The sequence below is a fragment of the Hibiscus syriacus genome, unplaced genomic scaffold, assembly GCF_006381635.1.
Source record: "Hibiscus syriacus cultivar Baekdansim isolate YM2019G1 unplaced genomic scaffold, ASM638163v2 tig00113726_pilon, whole genome shotgun sequence".
In the NCBI taxonomy this organism is placed as follows: Eukaryota; Viridiplantae; Streptophyta; class Magnoliopsida; order Malvales; family Malvaceae; genus Hibiscus; species Hibiscus syriacus.
Window position 1 is genome coordinate 1,030,908 of NW_024063472.1, and position 16,478 is coordinate 1,047,385.

Here is a 16,478-nt window from a genome sequence, read left to right on the forward strand (position 1 = left end):
CCCCCCATTTTTACTGTTTCACGACTGGCACAAATAAATCAGACATAAATTTATAATTTTCTAAGTCCCTGTGGAATCGACCCTTACTTCTCTTTACTACGTATTTCCTTTATTTATTGATTGAGAATAAAGAATTTATTTTGACATCCAAAATGACAGTTGTCAATCAGTATACTAATAAAATTTTCAGCATTGTGCTATTTTATGCAAATGGTACTTTCACATTTAATAAACTTGAAATCAAGCCCCAAAACTTTAGGACTTTTCAAATTCCACCACTAAAATTTGCCAAACTTATAATTAGAGAACTTCGAAATTTACAATTCCAGCATGTAATCATTATAATTCAACATTTTATCATTCAAACCATAAATTTTCAGCATGATACTCTAACTTTCCCACAATTACCTTATGATCCTGTAATTATTTAAACTTTGCGAAACAGTCTCTAACAACTCAATCGATATTCAACTTGATCCAAACCAAAAATTGTTGAAAACATTTTGATATTTCGATATAACAAATTATGTTAAATGAATTTTAAGATTTTCTAAATGATTTTCTAAGTATATTCGATATAACTATTCAAATATCAAAACATTACTCCAAATCTTTTAAAGATCATTTTTAATCCTTACTCAAGTGTAAAATTATGTTTTAATCTTAAAACAATTTCAAAATAATTTTACAAAGTATTTCGAATCATTTCAAAGCCAAAAATTCCAGATTGCTCAGAGGGAACCGATTCCCCCCAAGGGGGTACCGATTCCCCCCTGAATAGTTTGGCTCCGAGAATTCCAGTATGCTCGGAGGGAACCGATTCCCCCCAGGGGGTACCGATTCCCCCCTTGTATAACGGTCGAAATATTTGAATTTTACACTTAGGGAACCGATTCCCCATAGGGGGTACCGATTCCCCCCACGCTCCAAACTGTTTTATTAATTGTTTTCACACTAAAACGGCTATATTATTTTCTCTAATCATCCCCAACATTCAGAAGTGATTCAAGGTGTATTTAAGCAAGCTTATAAGCCATTGATCAATAACAAGAAACATCAAGCAATTAGAATCAAGAGAAAATCAAAGAGAAAGCATCAAACCTCAAGTTTAAGCATTTCAAGCCTATTTTTCATTCAATATTCATTTTGCTTTCAAGAACACTTATTGTGCTCAATTGTATTTATTCTTGAGTGTTCTTTCTTTGTTCTAGAATTGTGCAAACATATTTGCCTTGTGAGGTTTTTCTTGTAAGTTTGCAAATTTATATTTCTCTTTGAGAAAAGAGTGTTCTCAAGAATTGGGGTATATTCTTGAGGGAGTTGTAAGGTTATCTCTTTGGCCTCAAAAGAAAGAACAAATTAGTGAATTTGTTGGAAAATCCTTAGTGTGGATAGCTAAGGTAGTGGACGTAGACTTTGGTTGATAAAGTAGAACCACTCTAAATCGCTGTGCGATTTCTTTCAATTTTCTGCAAAAGCTTCCACCAAAATTTTTATTGCCAATTCACCCCCTCTTGACCGATTCAGTCAATCGATTAACTCAATAATTGGCATCAGAGCCTAACTCATTTGAAGGTTTAATCACCTCTTGAGTCGATTTGGGAAGAGTTATATCGATAATCAAAGTCATCAATGGCCTCCGCTTCAAACTTCGACTCCGGTCTCGATTCGATGCCCGTCAACAAGCCTCCTTTCTTCAATGGAGCTAACTATGCCTATTGGAAGAATAGAATGATGTACTTCATTCAGGCAAGTGACATGGGAGCATGGAATGTCGTAGAAGAAGGATACATCAAACCTCTCACTCATCCAAGGTTGTGGAGTGAAGGAGAGACAAGAATGTTCCAGCTCAACTCCAAAGCCATCCATATCATTTTTTGTGCTCTTGGACCAGATGAATACGGAAGAGTTTCATCGTGTACAACCGCCAAAGAAATATGGGACAAACTTCAAGTCACTCATGAAGGTACCGATGAGGTAAAGAAATATAAAATTAGTATTATAATGCATAGCTATGAAAATTTTAGGATGAAACCAAATGAAGATATCAAAGCTATGACGGATAGATTTTCAACGATTGTCAATGGTCTAAAATCATATGGAGAGATCATTTCAAATGAAAAGCTTGTGAGGAAGTTAGTCTACTCCCTCCCAAAATCGTGGCAATCAAAGAAGACGGCAATCATCGAGTCTAAGGACTTAACGTCCTTAACTCTTGAAGAGCTAATTGGGTTACTCCACACTCATGAAATGATGCTCGAAGATGAGGTGGACCTCGACAAGATTGACGAGACACCAAAGGAGAAGGAGAAGAAGAAAAACATTGGAGTTGCTCTCAAATCCACAAAAGATGAAAGTGATTCGAATGACGAAGACGATGACGAGGAAATGGCATTGTTTGCCAAACGGTTCAGAAAAATGATGAGACCTTATCGAGGAAGAAAATTCAAACGAAATGAAGGCCTCAAAAATGAACCGAAAGAGAAGGACCCAATCATTTGCTACGAATGCAAAAAGCCAGGGCATGTCAAATATGATTGCCCACAATTAAAGAAAAATGGTCAATCAAAGAATAAGCACAGGGCTCATGTGGCTACATGGAGCGATGAAGAAAGTTCCGATGAAGAGGAACAAGAAGTAGCTAAATTGTGCTTGATGGCATTCGGGGAAGATTCTAAGGTAACCTCTAACTCATCCGATTTTGATGATTTATCCTATAATGGGTTGGCTTCGGATTATGAGAAATTATTTTTAAAATATAAAAATGATGTTTCAAAATTAAAAAATGAAAACAAACTCATATCCAAAACCAACAACGATCTTGAAAGTAAAATCAAAGATTTGCAAATCAAACTAGAAGAGTTTGAAAAGAAAAATTTATATTTGCAAAATTTACTTTCAAAGACCAATGATGATCATCAAAAGAAAATTGATGATCTTAATACTTGTTTTGATAAAGTTGGAACAAAACATTTTGAAAAAGGTGGAAATTCAAAATCCAACTTTGTTAGAAAAATTTTTAGAAAATACAATCATAGAGGTCCCCAAAGAACCTCTAATGGAAAAATCGTTAGAAGTATGTGGGTTCCTAAAGAACTCATTACTACTAAAGATAAAAATATCCTACACAAATGGATACCTAAGGGGACTAGGATTTTGGAAACTAATGATTATGGACCCAAAAGAATTTGGGTACCAAAAATCAAAAATTAATCTATGTTTGTAGGGAAAGGAGTATTGCTACAAGGCACGGGAAACAAATTCAAATTCATGGTACCTTGATAGTGGATGCTCAAGACACAAGACCGGAGACAAAAGCTGGTTCATTGAGCTTAACGCCAAAAATGGATGAGAAGTGACTTTTGGAGACAATTCAAAAGGTCACATTAAAGGTATTGGTACAATAGGTAATACCTCTTCTATACAAATTAAAAATGTTTTATATGTGAATGGATTAAAGCATAATCTATTGAGTATTAGTCAATTATGCGATAAATGATTCATTGTCTTATTTGAAATTAATGGTTGTAAAGTCATTGACATTGCATCTAATCAGATTATGCTTGTTGGTCATAGAATAGGAAACATATACATGGTGCATTTAGATTCTTTTGATATGACTAATTTATGCCTAGTTGCTAAGGATGAGCATGATAGTTGGTTATGGCATAGGAGACTAGGACATGCTAGTATGAGTGTTTTGCAACGGTTAATTCAAGGAGACCTAGTAAGAGGGTTGCCTAAGCTTAAATTTGATAATGATAAAAATATGTGATGCTTGTGCTAAAGGAAAACAAAAGTGAGTTTCTTTTAAATCCATTAATGATGTATCAACTAGTAGAGTTTTACAATTGATCCATTTAGATCTTTTTGGGCCAACTAGAACTACTAGTTTGGGTGGAAAACAATATGCATTTGTCTTGGTAGATGACTATTCTAGATATACTTGGGTTCTATTTTTAAGTACTAAAGATGAAGCATTAGAACAATTCATCACGTTTTCAAAAGTAATCCAAAATGAAAAAGGTTACTCTATAACTAATGTTAGGAGTGATCATGGAACTGAACTTGAAAATCTTGGATTTACTGAATTTTGTAACTCTAACGGTATTAGCCATAATTTTTCAGCACCTAGAACCCCTCAACAAAATGGAGTTGTTGAGAGGAAAAATCGAACTTTAGAAGAAATGGCTAGAACCATGCTTTGTGAAAATAATTTTCCAAAATATTTTTGGGCGGAAGCCACAAATACCGCTTGTTATGTTGTAAATCGAGTAATGATTAGGCCAATTTTAAAGAAAACTCCATATGAAATTTTCAAAAATAAAAAGCCTAACATTAGTTATTTTCATCCTTTTGGATGTAAATGTTTTGTTTTAAACAACGGTAAAGAAAACCTTGGTAAATTTGATGCTAAAAGTGATTAAGGAATTTTTCTGGGTTATTCCTTAAATTCTAAAGCTTATCGTGTATTTAATAAAAGAACTTTAGTTGTAGAAGAGTCTATACATGTTGTTTTCGATGATAATCCCCTTCCGAGGAAGGATTCTTGTGTGAATGATGATGTAGGTGTTATAAATACAAATGACGTTAGACATGACGTTGGAGAACCATCATAAAAGGAAGAAACGAAAAATAAGGAAACTCATGACCCTCTTGAGAATCCAACCATTGAAGAAAGGGAAGTATCTTATCCAAGTGAGTACAACTATGTCAAGGATGGTGAAATTATAGGTGATCCATCCAAAGGGGTAACAACTCGATCTTCTCTTAGAAATATTTGTAATTATGTTGCATTTATCTCATGCATAGAGCCTAAGAATATTAAAGAAGCATTAAATGATGAACATTGGATTATGGCTATGCAAGAAGAGTTAAATCAATTTGAGAGAAGTAAAGTATGGACATTAGTTGAAAGGCCTAGTAATAAATCTATTGTAGGTACTAGATGGGTATTTAGGAATAAGCTTGATGAGAGTGGTAATATAGTGAGAAACAAGGCTAGACTTGTTGCTCAAGGGTATACTCAAGAAGAGGGCATAGACTATGATGAAACATACGCTCCCGTAGCTAGGATGGAAGCAATTAGAATGTTACTAGAATTTGCATGTTTTCATGAATTTAAATTATATCAATGGATGTTAAAAGTGCATTTTTAAATGGTTTTATAAAGGAAGAAGTGTATGTGGAACAACCTCCAGGTTTTGAAGATTCAAAATTTCCAGACCATGTTCTTAAATTGACAAAAGCTTTTTATGGCTTAAAACAAGCTCCTAGAGCTTGGTATGAAAGATTGTCAAATTTTTTAATTGAAAAAGGTTTTTCAAAAGGGAAGGTTGACACTACATTGTTTCTAAAGCATAAAGGTAAAGATTTATTAGTAGTTCAAATTTATGTTGATGATATAATATTTGGTTCTACTAATGATGTTCTTTGCCAATAATTTTCTAAGCTAATGCAAAGTGAATTCGAAATGAGCATGATGGGGGAGCTCTCATTTTTCTTGGGACTCCAAATCAAGCAAAGAAAAGATGGCATCTTCATCAATCAAGCTAAGTACGTCAAAGATATGCTCAAGAAGTTTGGACTGGGAAATGGGAAACCTCATGACACTCCAATGAGCTCTTCAACAAAGCTTGACTTAGATGAATGAAGGAGGTAATGTGTAGATGTCAAATTATATAGGTTAATGATTGGCTCTTTGCTTTATCTAACTGCAAGTAGACCGGATATTATGTTTAGTGTTTGCTTATGTGCTAGATTTCAATCATGTCCTAAGGAATCACATTTACTAGCTGTTAAGAGAATCTTTAGATACCTTAAGGACACTCCTAGTTTAGGACTTTGGTATCCTAGAGACTCTAGCTTTAGCTTGCATGCTTTTTCTGATGTGGATTATGGAGGATGCAAATTAGATAGGAAAAGAACCTCCGGTACTTGCCAATTCCTTGGAAATATGCTAATTTCTTGGTTTTCAAAGAAACAAAATTGTGTTGCATTATCTACCACTGAAGTTGAATACATTTCAGCTGGTAGTTGTTGTGCACAAGTTTTATGGATGAAACAACAACTTTTTGATTATGGAATTGAAGTAGGTACCATTCCTATCAAGTGTGACAATACTAGTGCTATTTGACTCACTAAAAATCCCATCCAACACTCTAGAACTAAGCACATTGAAATAAGACATCACTTCATTAGAGACCATGTCACTAAGGAAGATGTAGTTCTAGAATTTGTTGATACTTTGCACCAATTAGCGGATATCTTTACAAAACCCTTAGACAAGGAAAGATTTTGGACACTTAGGAGAGAATTAGGTTTGACCAACCTATCTTCACTTAGTGTTTAAAATAATTTTGGAACTTTTAAGAATAAATGAAAAATGCTTATAATAGTAAATTTTGATTGCATTCATTGATATTAGTTAGGGGGAGTTTATGATTCTTGATGAAAAATTAATTTTATGTTCAAATATCATTTAAAGATTAATTTAATTGTTTGAACATGATTAATTTTCAATATATGAGTTGCCAATACCACTAGAGGAAATTAATTTAGCATTTTGGGTGTTTAAAATCGGATTTTAGCATTTTGGTGCAGAGGGAATCGATTCCCCCTTTAGGGAACCAATTCCCCCTTTGAAGGGGAACCGATTCCCCCCACAGGGGAATCGATACCCCCCTGGGGTTCTGGTTATACACGGCAGAACCCTTCAAAATCCTCAAGAATTCTCTCCTCTCTCTTCCGCCATTCCCTCTCAACTCTCTCCCTATCTCCATTCTTGCCTCAAATCATCGATTTTAATCAGAATTCACTTCAAATATTATCTTCTAAACATGCAATCATCATTAAAATCGTGCAAACAACATCAAAATCCACTCAATCTCATCCTTCAAGGTAAAATTTTCTAAACTCCCTATTTTATTGATTTTGAACATAGAACTTGTTTTAATTAGTTCTAGGACAAACTTTAGATCAGGCATTGATTGTTTAGTGATTAGAAACTAGATATTACAACCAATTTCATCAAAAACACAAGAATTTTCCAATTTTTTTTTTTAAATTTTCGAAATTAAAAAAAATGTTAATTTTCAAATTATTGTGTTTTGATTAAATTATGTTGTTGTTACGAAAACTATACATATATTGTTTCTCAAAGCCATATTTTTCAAAAGTTTTTCAAAAACTTTGCCCATTAGGATTGATTTAGAGAACCTTGAAATATTGAGGACTCAATTGAGTTTTGGGATTGATTGAATTGCATACATGTGTTTTCTAAATTGCAGGTTATCAATTCTATTTCAATTTCCTAAACCATGTCCAATCCTAAACGTGCTAGGTCATCATCTAGTCGCTCACACCGTCAACCAAATCCACCTCCAAATCCTCCTCCTATTCCAATTTCTAATCCTAATCCCATTGATCCTAACTTGAATATCCAAAATTCGTGTTTCAATCATCCTGGTCCTAGAAATCATCGTTTTTGGTATTATCAATATTTCGACTCTTACAAAATCTGGGAAGAACGTATTCCTTCTCGTCAAGCTATGTTAGCTATCAATTTTATATATCTTCCTGTTTTACAAGAGTGGAAATTTGATAAACTCTTTGACCTTGAACCCATCGTTTACCATCAACTTGTTCGTATTTTCTATTCCAATGTCGTTTGTGTTAAAAACCAAACTGAAACCGAAATCATAGGAACTCGTTCCTACCTCCTAGGACAATTCTTATATATTGACTCGGCTTACATAGCCAATACATTCGGATTAGATAATGATGGTATTTCAAATGAAAAATAGGTTTTAGGATCTCCTTATAAAAGAAGGGATAGTGTAAGTGTCTTAGACCTTCCTGAACGTTTTCTTCATCTAATGATTTCTTGGTGGTTTCGACCATCCGGAGGTCGTTATTCTACTCTTAGAGCCTTAGATCTTTGGTGGTTACATTGTTTCGAAAACAATATTAAAATTAACCTACCTCAGATTATTTTTGCTGAAATTGTTGAAACCGTAAATCTTGTTCCTAACAAGAAACTCTGTTCATCTCTTGTTTACGGTTGCATTTTGAGTAATCTGTTTTCCAAAGTTGGGCTTAGAGTCGGTCTAGATGTCGTTTTTCCCCTTAAGAAACAAATTAACCTTCTTTCCTTAACGAGAGCGGGATGGATTAAGGATAAGGAAACCGGTGAATGGGATCGATCTTCTGCAAATACTCCGGGAGCTAGTTCTTCACAAGCTCCACCCAAAGCTGACGAAGATCTCGAGCTTGAGCAATTAATGCGAGACATCGATGAAGCCGAAGATGAGCCTGAGAAGCCCGAGGAGCAGCCCGAAGAGCAAGCACAACAAACGCATCAAATGCCTCCATATTTTCAATCCTTTATGGAGACATTCGATTTCCGATACGCTACCATGGATTCACGCTTTTCTTCTATAGAGTCCCACTTATCCACAATGGGAGCTCAACAATTAGAAATTCTTCGGGAGATGCGTGCAAACAATGAAGCAACCAACGCGCGTATTAATGACCTCACTCAAGAAATGGCCACTATGCGAGCTCGTTTTCCTCCTCCTGATCGTGATATGTGATTCTATGTTTTGCTTTGAACTCCAAACTTATTGTTTTAACATTTTGAATATTTTGGAATGTTTGAATTTGTGGATTGATTGACTTTGAATTTGTTTGGATTTATGAATGGTTAGAAATTATCTATTTGGTGTGATTAAATTTATTCATTATTGCATCATTTACTTCATGATTAGATATATGACCAATTTTGTCATTTCACATTAACTATGAATATTGATTATGAAACTAATGACTAACGTTTCTCTTGCTTGTGATCTTAGCAACTTAAAATATAATCAATTGGCTAAATGATTTCAAAACCTTGTTTAATTCTTTAAAATGTCTTCTTGATTTAACAAAAAGGGGGAGAAGTGTTAAATATGTTTTTTTTAATGATAAATGGGAGAAGTGTAGTGTTAAAGTAAGGGGGGCTAATTTCAAAATCTCAAAATATTAAAATTACTAAAAGGTTTTGTTATATCAAAAAGGGGGAGATTGTTGAAAACATTTTGATATTTCGATATAACAAATTAAGTTAAATGAATTTTAAGATTTTCCAAATGATTTTCTAAGTATATTCGATATAACTATTCAAATATCAAAACATTACTCCAAATCTTTTAAAGATCATTTCTAATCCTTACTCAAGTGTAAAATTATGTTTTAATCTTAAAACAATTTCAAAATAATTTTACAAAGTATTTCGAATCATTTCAAAGCCAAAAATTCCAGATTGCTCAGAGGGAACCGATTCCCCCTGAATGGTTTGGCTCCGAGAATTCCAGTATGCTCAGAGAGAACCGATTCCCCCCAAGGGGTACCGATTCCCCCTTGTATAACGGTCGAAATATTTGAATTTTACACTTAGGGAACCGATTCCCCATCGGGGGTACCGATTCCCCCCACGCTCCAAACTGTTTTATTAATTGTTTTCACACTAAAACGGCTATATTATTTTCTCTAATCATCCCCAACGTTCAGAAGTGATTCAAGGTGTATTTAAGCAAGCTTAGAAGCCATTGATCAATAACAAGAAACATCAAGCAATTAGAATCAAGAGAGAATCAAAGAGAAAGCATCAAACCTCAAGTTTGAGCATTTCAAGCCTATTTTTCATTCAATATTCATTTTGCTTTCAAGAACACTTATTGTGCTCAATTGTATTTATTCTTGAGTGTTCTTTCTTTGTTCTAGAATTGTGCAAACATATTTGCCTTGTGAGGTTTTTCTTGTAAGTTTGCAAATTTGTATTTCTCTTTGAGAAAAGAGTGTTCTCAATAATTGGGATATATTCTTGAGGGAGTTGTAAGGTTATCTCTTTGGCCTCAAAAGAAAGAACAAATTAGTGAATTTGTTGGAAAATCCTTTGTGTAGTTAGCTAAGGTAGTGGACGTAGACTTTGGTTGATAAAGTCGAACCACTCTCAATCGCTGTGCAATTTCTTTCAATTTTCTGCAAAAGCTTCCACCAAAATTTTTATTTCCAATTCACCCCCTCTTGGCCGATTCAGTCAATCGATTAACTCAACACAAATCCAAGAACATACAATCATTGTTATACTCAAGCTAAGCCCTTAAAACATTTTTATATTTTTTCCCATATTTCCTCTATATGGCCGAAACGTAGGGGATTAATTTCCCAAGATCTAAATTTTTTTATTCCAACATGGATTCATCACCCCAAAATTCATTTTCATTCAATTTCAACCATTCTCAATCAATTTCATATCAATGTATTCAAATTTAACAGTTTCCTAAAATTTCCCATAGTGGCCGAAAATTTAACTTTAATCCCCCAATGATTTCCAGTCAATTTCCATGCTTGATTTCCATTCTATAACACTACTAACATCTAAATTCAACTTTATTTCATTAAATTCACATCTCCCCCTCATCCAACAAATTCACTTCCCAAATCAAGCATGAAACCATGATATTTTACTACCAAATTAAAGAGAATTTAATGGAGATTATTTTTATATTTCACACTTTAGTCCAAAATTTAATTAAAATGGGCCAAAAATTAAAAAAAAAACTCACCTTTGGCTATGGAGGTTCGACATCTTGCCGGAAGAAAGAAGCTGATTTCTTGAAAATTCTAAGCAAATATCTCCTAACTTTGACTTTTAAAAGCTAATTAAATTGAATTTTTAATTCAATTTAATTAAAAAGTCTAAATTATCCTTAATGAATCCCTATTTTTACCTTCATGCCACTCCTTTAATCTATTTTAATATTATTAAATGGCTGTAAAAATATCATCTCTAAATTTCCCTTTTTGACCATCCAATTTTCTAAAATTTTATTTTAGTCACTAAATTATACTATTCCACTTTATAGTGCAATTCTCACCAAATTCCACCAATGCAACTTAAATTTCACTAATTAAAAATATCCTTATAATTTTTATAACCCAAAACTACCTTCCTTCAAATTTTTATAGACTTCTAATTCGATTTGATTATCCGAATATACTTCTCATCTTTATCATTTAATAAACTTGTATACAAACTCCAAAACAAAATTCTGAAGCCCACTAAAATAATTGTTTTGCACTAAACTACTTATTTATAGACCCAAAATATAACTTTTAAAAATTACTTTTATGGGTCCTTGAACTTTTACAAAGTTTATACTTTAGCCACCAAACTTTCAAAACTTATAATTTAGTCACTATTCAAAATTTGGGGTATTACATATCCTACATATTTCTACAAAATATCATGGAAAATATAAGAAGAATAATGAACATCAATTAATTATATGCATGAGTACGTTTCATTTCTCAATCATTTTCATTTTATATATTTCTAGTTCATACTAACTAGTACATATGGCTTAGGTTATGAAATCTTACCTCAAAGGTTTGAGTTTATGCTTCAAGAGTTACAAGGAAAAAATGAGCAAAGATACAATTACATCATAGCCACTAACAAAAATGTGGAAAAATACATACGATGGTAGATATCGATAAAGTCATATGACATCCAACTTAGACGAGGCTATTAACATAACCTTAAAGGGGGGCCATTTGCCTGTATTTGCTTTAGTTAAAATGAGTTATTTTCATTTGGGTAAGTTTTTTTCCAAGCTCGAGAGAAAAACTCTTACTTGGATGCAAAACGATCATTTTTATCAACCAAGATTAGTAACATATATGTAGAAAAAAGTTACAGCACCAAATGGAATGTTGGTAACAAATTTTTCTCATACCCGTGAATTATCGTGTCACATAAATGCAACGATCTCTCCAAGGGATTGAATCTAACTCTTTTAAAGTTAATCTACATGAAAAATGGTGTGATTGCGAGTTTTTTCAAGATCTGAAGTATCCATGCTCCCATGTCATAGCAGCTTGCTCATATTCTCATTAGGACTATAAAAGTTATGTTGATCCCGTATACCAACATTCACAAGTATTTAAGGTATATGAATTTGAGTTTCCCCTATAGGTAATGAAAAAGACCTAAATGAGATTCAGACTTGGCTTACAATTATACCAAATCTGTTGTTATTAAGGAAGTCAAGTCGTCCAAAATTCATTTGAATTCATTGTGATATGCATATTCGAGAGACGTCAAAAGAAAATAAAACATGTGGGCATTGCATAAACCTAGGCCACAATAGGAAGAATGTCAATCTCTTTTATCATCACTTAATCGTTGTTCACTACTTATGTAATTGTATTTTCTAATATTTCAATTTATGTGATTTTCTTTTCTTTTCTTTACACAATGTGGTTTTATTCTATTTTTTTTTTACAATTTAATGTTTAGGATTTATTATTTTTGGTTTAGGATTGTGATTAAGATTTTAATTTCAATCTAACCCTAAACTAGGGATGGGCATAGGTCAGGTTTCGGCTAACCCAACCCAACTCGAAAAAATATACCCTCCACCTGACCTGAACCCGACCCGATTTTTTTAGATAAAATTCGAACCCGATCCGAAATAACAAAAAATATTATATTTATTGAATAAAAATAATGATTTAATTGAAAAAAAAAATAATATATAGAGGGGTAATATTGTAATTATTCCTAAATATATAAGGTAAAATTATATTTTTCCCGGATCGGGTCGAGTAGCGTATTTTTCATCCTAAACCTGAATCCTACCCAACCCGAACTCGATTTTTTTTTAGAAAAACCCAACCCGATCGGGTCAGGTCGTGTCGAAACCCGTCGGGTTCGGGTACCATGCCCATCCCTAGCCTAAACCATTTAAATAATAAAACCCTAAAATGCTCAAATAAATCTAAAATCGATATAAAAACACATGTGACCCACGACGCGCCTTCAAAGACGTATCCCCTGCAGCGTGCTTTCCGCCGTGGCGCCATATCAGCAAAAACTCATGAAAAGTGCACGTCCTACAACATGGCTTTCCTCCACCTCAGCAAGGTGTGTTTCACACAACGTGCCTCAGCCTCAATCTGTCAGAAAGAGTGCTAGTTTAGTACATATTCGAGAAAGAATGTTAAATTGGTTTTTTTATTATTTTAAGTGACTTTTAGATAAAATTACCATCAACAAAGCCAAAGCATCCCATGAAATTATTTTATATATTTTTAACTCTTCTATGAAATGCTCCAAAATACGGATCACGTGAGACGTATTTTCAACTAACTTGGCTTACCTCATAAAAATGTATCTTTCATTTGAAATTTCGGGTGATTTTACTCAACTCAAAATTTGATATGTCTTTTAAAATAAAACTCGTATCTAACCTGATCTGATATAGATATAAATATATATTAATGTTGTTCGAATAAAATAGGAATTAAATTAAAAAATAAATAATATAAAGAGTACTATTATTATAATTATTCCTACACATATAAGGTATAATTACATTATTTGCAGGTTGAATCGAATATTTTTCAACCCAAAGCCGAACCAGACCTGACCTAAACTTATACTCTAAAAAATTTGTTATGACTTGAACCTGGATTTTTAAAAGAAATCCGACTCAATATAATTAAGCCGGATTAAATTAAAATATGTTAAATTCGGATCATGTCCCCGTCTCTACGTCAAAATGTGTCAAAATGTTTAAAAGAATATTTTTTAAAATATAATTAGTTTTTGTTTTAACTAATATTTATATGATTTTTTAATTACATAATACTTTGTGTCAAACGTGACTGTATTCAAATTTGAATAATCGAACTCAACTCTATTTAAACCGATCTTACCTTTCGAGAAGAATAACCACGACAAAGAATACGTACAATATGTAGCCAATACAAAGATGTTTACAGTTTATTTATAAGATTACTGATGCATCTACATTAATATACATTTAATATAAAATTAAATGGTATAAGTGAAAAAATATTTTATATAAAAATTATATATATATATTATTTAACGAATTGATTATAATTAAAATAATAAAAACATATAAAAACACACACACAAAAAAGTTAGAGAAGAATGACTCGCAGTAGAAGCATGGAAACTTGGTAAGAACCATGTCCTTAAGCTAGTTGCTCTGAAATCATGATTCACGCGGCTTGAAGAAAATTTAGACTTTATTTAGTTGAGTGAAAAAAAAAAATTAAAATTTGAAAAGTGATAAAAACAGTAGTTTCAAATGTTCTTGGTAAAATATAATAAGACAAAAATAAAATGAGAGGAATATTTATTATATGTATAGATAAATCATTTTAATTTATAAAGAAAAATATATAAAATAAATATAAATTAATAGTATTTTCAAAAGTTTAATATTATTTCTATTCGGTTTTTAACTAATGAATGAAAATAAAAGTTAATTATCTTTATTCCTACCAAATACAGTAATAAAAATAATAAATTTTTATTTTTCAAACTTGATTTTCTTTTAAAATTTTTGTCATTGTAATTTTCTTGCCGATAGAGCCAATGTAGTTGATATGAATATTATTTCATGCCGGTTGCAAAACTCATCATGGTAAGTTGGAGCCTTGATGATTTTCTGTATCATGACTATTTTAAGAGTTAATTGTATCATATATTCTCCAAGTTTGTTTTTTTATTTTAAATTGGTCCCTAAAATTTTATTTGTTCTAATTTCATCCTAAATTATAACTATCATTTTAAATTAGTCCTCAAAAATTAGAATATTTCAATTTCATCCCCAAACTATGACCTTCATTCTAAATTAGTCCATATTTTTTGAACATTTTAATTTCGTCTCAAACTATATGTATATATTAATCACATATCTTGTTAATAAAATATATTATATATTTTTTAAAAAATAAATTTTATGCTAAACTATGATTGAAATTAATTATATATTTGGATGAATTTGATGATGAAATTGAAAGATTCAAAAGTTTGAAGATTGACTTAGAAAAAGGGTCATAATTTAGGAATGAAATTAGAATTTTTAAAAGTTTAAGGAATAATTCAAAATTAAAGTCATAGTTTATGGATAAAATTAAAGATTAAAAGTTCAAAAACCAAGTTAAAATGGGAGTTATAATATGGAGACATATGGTGCAATTATCTCTTATTAACGTGTCCATATTTGTGCATGTTGATTAGCCTTTCTGGAATGAACCTAGAATTCGTGAGTCCTTTAATAATGATGATGTCGGGGTGATACTATCTAGGTCCATAGCACCTTGCCAGGAGGAGGTTTTAATCTGGGATAATCACGATTCCGACACCTATTTCGTCAGGTCAGGCTACTAGTGGCTCCAACGTCAGACGCATTCCACTGAAACAACCTCTAGAGTTTGGAGGAAGATTGCAAAATTGCAAGTTCTACCAAAGGTACGTGTCTTTGCTTGGCATATGGCACATGGGGGTCTGTCTGTGGGGCGGCGACTTCATACGACAGACTTAGGTGATGGTTTATGTCCTACGTGTTATATGATGGAGGAATTTATTCTTATGCCTTGAGAGATTGCTTCTATGCTAAGGATACATTTGTGTCGGTAGGTTATCAAGGTAATTTTCTCTCTAGCCATCTGAGTTCTCCTTTTCTCAGGTTAGAAGATGCTTTCTCTGAAATTGGTGTGAACGGTTTTGTAGGATTTATAGTTCTTCTCTAGAACGTTTGGAACGATCGTAATGTTAAGGTTCATGACGACAAGATCCAACCTCCCTGGCTCCTTGCTACCAATACTAAGGTGTTGCACATAGAGTATCTCTCAGCCAAGAGTCACGTTGAAGCAAATCACGACCTCCCCACCTATTTGTGGTGCTGCCCTCCTGAACCAGGTTTGGAGCTAGTGGTAACAGGATGACACCTTCCCATCATCCGGGAACTTCTGTGCGCATCGAGGATGAACGCTGGACTCCCCCCGCACCTAGATAACGTCAAGATTAATGTCGATGGTGCCTTCGATCCCAAACGACGCTTGGCAGCTGTGGGTTTAATTTCTCGTGGTAGGGCTTCCGCTGGGTGACATGGCTCTTTCTTCATCGTCCTGTGTGGAAGCCGGACTCGCTAAGATACATGTCCTTGTTGCTAACTTAACGTTTGCTCGTGAGAATCAATGGTAAATGGTGGTCTTCGAGTCTGACTCAACAATTGTTGTCAACAAATTGTGTAGTGACATTGAGGATATTTCCTCTCTTTTTCACTTGTAGGATGTTCGTGCTATAAATTAGCTAACAATGTATTGTATTTCCTTGTTTATGAGTGTCTTGTTCTTTGGCTCGATTTATCCTGAGCTTATTGATTCTAATGTATCAAATAATTTTGATTCTGAATAATATATCTTTTGGGCACTCTTTTCTTCTCATTAAGATTAGGAGTTTTTAACGAGACCACCCTTTCTTTAAAAAAATACTTACTTTAATAATGAGTTTTCAGTCTTGGGTATTATATTGTGGAGTTTTTTTTGTTTTAATGGTTTTGGAAGTTAGGCGGTGGGTTTCTCCTTTTCCGGGCTTCAAATAAATG